The sequence below is a fragment of the Echinops telfairi genome, unplaced genomic scaffold (genome assembly GCF_000313985.2).
Source record: "Echinops telfairi isolate 266 unplaced genomic scaffold, ASM31398v2 ScPeMD7_7469;HRSCAF=8507_0, whole genome shotgun sequence".
Lineage (NCBI taxonomy): Eukaryota > Metazoa > Chordata > Mammalia > Afrosoricida > Tenrecidae > Echinops > Echinops telfairi.
The window spans coordinates 3,772,784-3,779,921 of NW_022111372.1; positions in this window are offsets into that span (position 1 = coordinate 3,772,784).

Sequence of the window (7,138 nt, forward strand, 5' to 3'; positions counted from 1 at the left end):
AAGAGTCAAAGGGTCAAACCAAGTATTTTGTCCCACACCTGCAGTATATTTCTTTTACAAATAGCATGCTCATGTAAATAATGCACATGTTCATATAATGGAGGAAATGTCAAAATTAGGTTTAAAAGTTCTGACACAGAGCACCTTTACACACACCAGGCATGTCTCATGACATTTGAAAAGTGTATCATAACATCATTCACCTTCACCAAAAATGTTACTTAAAAACAAAACAAACAAAAGCATCATATTAGGAAAAAATCCAGACATCATACAATTCCATATTCAGTCGCATCATGAAGTGTTGTACAGTTGCTCCCACAATCAGATTAAAAGCATTTTCTTCCTTCTTTTATTCCTACCTTGTTACCAGCTCCCCATTATCCCCCACCTCACCTACCCCCAAAACCCTTAATATAGTGACTGTCTATATAGATTCATCCAACTGGGTTCCCTGTAGTGAAACATACAGAACAACGCATAACAGAAGGCTACCCTCAATAGCCAAATACAACAGAAATACACTCTAGTCTGGAGAAATAAAAAAAACACAGACTGTGTTGGTCTGGGTACTTTAGAGAAACAAATCCACAGACACTCATGTATAAGAGAGAGTTTTATATAAAGGTAAAGTGCACATCAAGAAAACATCCCAACCCAGTGCTGCCCAAGTCCACAAGTCCAACATTAACTCATTAACCCCTATGTTCAACAACAATCCACAAAGTCCTCCTCCATCACATAAAACAGACGCAATGATGCCGACTGCAGGAGAAAATCTGAGTCAGTGAATGTGTAAGCATCCAGCACTGGCAGGGGTCTCTACACGGCTGCTCCAGCACCCAGGGCTACAATTGGGGTAGGTCCATGTGGCTTCTCTTGGGGATGTTTTGCAGGAAGTGAACTTTGCCAGCTGAAGCAGGAACTGGCTACGGTAGCTGCACCCTGGTCCAACCATCAGAAAGCAAGAGACCCAAGAACTAGAAAGGCAAGGCTCACCGAGCCATTTATCTCTCCGCCCTTCAATTAACCTCACATGTGTTTATTGGCCAGATTGGCACAATAAACGAACTACCTCACAGACCAAACTCAAAATTTGTCAAAAGGGAGATCAAATAATATGGTTTTAACCACTCAAATCCGATTTTTCATTTTAATCTACTATGATCTTCTCTACAATATTCTCTATCAAGTAACCAGGCTAGTCTCATCCCTTGAGTATGATTAGAAGGAAATTACCACAGGCATATTCTATGTGCAAATCCTGCAACTGTATTTTGGGTTTGCATTGTTATCTGTAGCTTTCTGCAAACCAGAATTTCACAATTTAAGCTCTGGTATCATTCCCTCTTCTGTATTTGGGTTATATTATTTTCAATCCTTGGATAAGAAAGGCTGTGTGCTTCTTCCACGTGGGCTTAACATCTCACTTGAGTGGCTATTTGTTTGAAAATAAGCCTTTAAAATCCCAGATGCTGTTCTTTCTGATAGCCTAACTCCATCTAGTTTCTTCTTCATTACACTCTGCTATAGCACCCATATCTTCTGTGTTTTCTTCCTGAGGGCATGTAACGAGCAAGACAGTGGCCATATTTGCATACTAAAGACATAAACCACAGACTGGAAGACATGGGTTAAATTTGGCAGTATCTGGTAATAGGAAAGTAAACCATAGAAACTATGTTCTGGGGCAATTTGGACCTGATAGTCATGTAATTTCCTCAGTGCATCTACTTTTGGAGACAGAAGGTAGGGTGGAAGTCTGAGTCCAGGGTTTCCACAGCCCAAATGTGGTCTGCTCCTGTTGCAGCAAGAAACCATTGTCCATGCACACCTGGGTGTCACATTACTGGCTCCACCTGAAATCAGACAGCACAAAGTGCAAGTGTGGCTACACAATAGCTCATTTCTGCGGAGCTATTTGTAACCCATATCGGAGGCTACAGTCTTTGATCTTCATCAGCAAGTGTTTCAAGTCATCCTCACTTTTAAAGAGCAAGGTTGTATCAGCTACATAATATAGGTTGTTAATAAAATTTTCTCTAATCTTGATTCTCATAAGTAAACAATATTTGGCTCATAAAATCAAAAAGGTGTGCATCAGGGTTGTAGTCTCCCACCATATGTATCCAATCTGTATGCAGAGCAAATAATCAGAGAAGCTGGTTTGTATGAAGAAGAATGCAGCAGCATCATTGAAGGAAGGTTTATCAACAATCACCGATATGCAAATCACACAACCTTGCTTGCTGAAAGTGGGGAAGGCTGTAAGCATTTGTTGATCTTCACGATCTAGAACTACAGCCTTCAGGATAGACTCAATGTAAAATATCAAAGTCCTCACAACTGGGCCGGTAGGTAACATCATGATAAATGGAGAAAAGATTGATATTTTCAAGGATATCATCTTACTTGGATCCACAATCAATGGTCATAGAAGCAACATAGAAGGGATCAAAGGGAGCATTGTGTGGGGTTACTCTGCTACAAAAGACCTCTTTAAGGTGCACCCCTGTTCCAAGCCAGGGTATTTTTTCTCACCACATATACACGTGAAAGTTGAACACTGAATAAGAAAGAGTGATGAAAAATCCATGCGCTTGAACTTTTGCACTCTAATAGCCAATAATTATCAATGCATCTGGATTGTATACTTGATCAATTTAACACTGACAACATGGGTAAAATTCTCCAATTTTTCATCACTAACTTTAGTGGCTAGTGCTTAAATTAGATCAATACTGAAAATAACCATGTGCTATTAAAATAGGTTTTAGAGGATTATCAGTGTTCTCCACATTCTAAAATTATTTTTAAATTAAAATTAAGATTAAATTTGCACATATACACATCAGACATATTATGATGAGCACCCTGTGAAATACAGAAATAAGTAAGTCATAAAATATGACCCCAGGAAGTTTATAGCATGTGGATATTTTAGTTCTTAGAAGAAATCTGTATTCCTTGGCATGACAAAAGTAGGCACAAAGAAATAATATTGTTCTTACTTGGAGATAAGTCAATTACTTTCTTTTGGTTAATTGTTAGTGTTCTAGGAATAATACATGTTCATTTTATCACAATTAAATATTGCTCTACCTTTAACCAACAAATTATTTGTATTCCTAGTAAACAAGTACTAGAATACTTTTTAAAATATTCACAGGTGAAGAATATAAAAATCATTTTACATTCTGCGTTGGCTATAAAAACAATTCAAAAAAGGGTGTGATGATTGAGTTCTACAAAGCTTCTTGAAATTCACTGCAGCTCTTATCCCATTTGTTAAGTATTAAAATTAATAAAAAGCAATTAAATTAAGATAATTAGAACAAAATACAGTGCTCATACTCAGTAGGGTTACTCTATACTGGATTATAATTGAAAATTGACATCTTCTTAACAGCGTACTAACAAAGAGCTTTTATTTCATCCTGAGAAGATTACATATCAGCATAAATCCAGAGATTAGAAACTCTGTGTAATTGCACAAATTGGCTTTCTAGTATCATGTCCATTTGGATGTTACATAAAGATAGAGCACCAAACTGAACATTAGCATAAACAGCTGTCTAACTGCTAGAGACACGTTTGTGTCCAGGGCATAAGGAGTCCTCTACTGAGAACTGCAGTTTCAACTCTGCATGAGTTCTTGCTCATGCTGAAGACTTATGAAAGACCAAATCAGCAGAAAGGGAACAGATAAATTCAAATGTTATAAATAAATTATTTTCCATGTTAATTGTCTGATCCTGATACAAATTGAAAGCATTTGTTATAACAATTTTGTTTATTTTATATAGCACACCAAGTATCTATGGTGAGCTAAAATATATTTTTTACTATAACAAAACTAATGAATGCGTAAGAGTTACCCTTATATAGCTGCTATATTTGTATATACCTATAGGCATATTTTAAGTTATTTACCCGCAATTTAAGCAAAAGTCAATTGGCAGTCACGTATAAAATGATTACATAGGCAAAGCATTAGCTAGTTATTTTGGCTGTTATCTGAAAGATTGGAGGTTTGAGTCTAGCCAGAGGCACCTAAAAGAAGGGCCTGGGGTATGTACTTCTAAAAAAAATTTTTTTTAAGTCTTTAAAAAGTCTAGGAAGAAAAGTTCTACTCTGACACACAAGGATTAGCCTGACTCATAACTGATTAGACAATAACTGAATTCTGGTATTAGGTATGATAAAATGACTAGAAAATAATTCTTAAGTAGGCTATGGATTAAATTTTGTCTCCATAGATAAGTACTGTAAATCCTTCTCATATATCCAGTGGCATGGTCAAGTACTAGTTGGACTTCTGACTACAAGGCCAGGAGTTCAAACCTATGGCCTGCTCCATGGGAGAAAGATGAAGTTATTTGTTTGTATAAAGATTTACAGGTTTGGAAACTATGGGGCACTATTAGTAGGACTAGACTCAATAGTTTTGGGTTATTCCTGTGGCTACAATCCCATTTAGGAATGAATATTAATGAGGTAGTATTAGTAAAGAGTCTGATTTTTCTGGTTTTTTTTAAATTATTTTAATGGGGGCTCATACAATTCTCATCACAATCCATACCTACATCCATTGTGTGTTTTTTTAATCAATGTCTTTTGAGACATAAGATGAAAATTGAGCAAGCCAAAATAAAAACAAGCAGAAGTGTAGGGAGAATACAGCCATCCCACATCTAATAATCGAGGAAACAGAAAATAAACACTAAAAAGAGACCGGGAACATCCTCCAGAGACAACAGATGAAAAGCCTCACTCTAGAACCAGAACTGTGAATTTGAATGTCTAACCTCCCAACTGTGAGAAAATAAATTTCTATTTGTTGAAGCCAATCATTTGTCTTACTTCTTACTTCTGTTATAACAGCCCTAAGACAGGTGAGTAGTACATTTTTCATATTTTGTGCAAGATGGGCTACAAAGTTGATCATCACTTTAATATATAATATTCATTATTCATTCATCCATTAGACTCTATAAACATCGATTAAGCACTGACTACATGATAATTATATATGTAGGCACTCTGCATAACATATGGATAAATAAAATGATAAATATACAGACAGTGTAAGAATTGACACATGAAGAATATTACGCAGATAATATTATGGAACTTGAACTCAAGTAGTGCACAATACAACACGGGAGCTATTTATTCCTCAATTTGAAATTTGCATTACTCTTTAGGGCTCAGCTAAGAAGCTATTAAGGGAATAGCTTCATCTTCCTAGATAAGTTAGCACCTTTCCTTTCCTCCAAGAAATCCTATAAAAGCCACAAAGATAATAAAGAATTGTCTCTAACTGCATTTTCAGGGGAAGTAGGAAACAAGATTGAGATGCATGCATAGAAGCCACATGGGGCAATTGTGGAAAATAATATAGGATATAAAATTGCTCAGGGGCAACATATTTCAGAAAGCACCAGATAAAGGGTATTTCCAAGAGATGAGTGGCTCCCTGTGAGTTGTAAAACTATATCCTTTTTTCTGCAGCAATAGAGGTGGGAGTTGGTGAGTACAGTAGTGAAAATTTTCCCTCACTGGAAGTTCAGTGAATGAAAGAAAGAGGCAGGGACACACACACACAATCCCAAAGGAGATATATTTTTTTCACAAGAAGTAGTCTGGAAAGAGGCTTTTCAGCAAAGAAAAGAGAATTTTGATTTTGAAATCAACAAGAATACCATGGAATATCTAACTCTCCAGAAACCGCTCACAAATAGCCTGTCCAGGACAACTCTCACTCAGTGATGAATAATACAAAAAGAGCTGGACCAGCATCTGTACAAAGAAGAAATATGAAATCAGGTATAGTGCATACCACAGTGGGGGGAAACGTTACCATAGCTTTGGTGAACAATTATATTTAGAAATGAGCAATATGAGTATTAGCTACTATCTCACCTTAGCAAAGAATTAAAATAAATAAATTACTGCAGAAATAAAAGAAATCTGTCTGATAATTAGTTTGGTTTGTTGGTTTGTGAAGGTCGCTGTGGTAGTTATATAATCTCATGTCAGTTTGAGGATATTCGGAGTGAAGGGGTGGAGTCTAGCCTGTCAATCAGATCACAGCCTGATGCATCCTTGTGGGTGTGGCCTTCTCCTGAGGATTCAGGGAACTTCCTCTCATCCACCCTGGAGGCAGGATGCACTCTCTCTGCTTCATCTTTCTGTTGACAAGCCACATGAAGCCACACTGATGGCAGCCAGATCCCTGGAGCTGGAGGAGCCACGTGGAGACCTGTGCCAGCGCTGTGATGCTTCCACCACCACTGGATCCACAAGAGTTTTCACCCACTGGCCTGTGATCATCCTGCATTCTGTATCATTCCATGCACTGCATGAGTCTAAAGAGGATCTATGGGCTAGTATCAGACATATGGGCTAATATCAGACTTATGCACTTGATCTGGACTGGGTTGGGATGTGTTCTCAATATACAATTGCTCTTTGATATAAAGCTCTCCCTCTCACTTACACACATATGAGTGTCTCTGATTTGTTTCTCTAGACACAATTAACACAGTCACAAAGACAATGATGCTACCAAAAAAGGAAATAGGTGATATAGAGAATTCAAAAAGAAAGTTGAATGGCAAACACTCAAAACAATTCCTAAATGTTAACTATATAAACTAAGCAGGTGTTACCCCAAATGCTCATAATTAGAGTCCCTGATATAAAAAAGAGAAGACAGTAAAGAGGGTTTAACAATTATTCTTGAAAGGAAAGGTTTGACTTCATCTCAAAAGGAAAACCTTTGACAGAGAACACTGACCTACCGCAGGACAAGGCACAGCTTTTCAAGGTTGTGGACACCGAGAGGGAGGCGCTGCACAAGATCAGACTCTAGCAGAAGGAAACATAAATTCGTTTCAGATTTTTCCACAGAGACTTTCTAGACCAGACGCCCATGGAGGAAAATACTTAAGAAGAGAACGTGTAAGTAAAATATCTTTATGCACAAAACGGTGCTCAAATATAAAAGTTACAGTTAATTGTTTTAAGTGTGCAAGAAACCTGGAATTTTTTTAACTTTTTTTTTTAACATTTTATTAGGGGCTCATACAACTGTTATCGCAATCCATACACACATCAATTGTGTAAAGTGCAT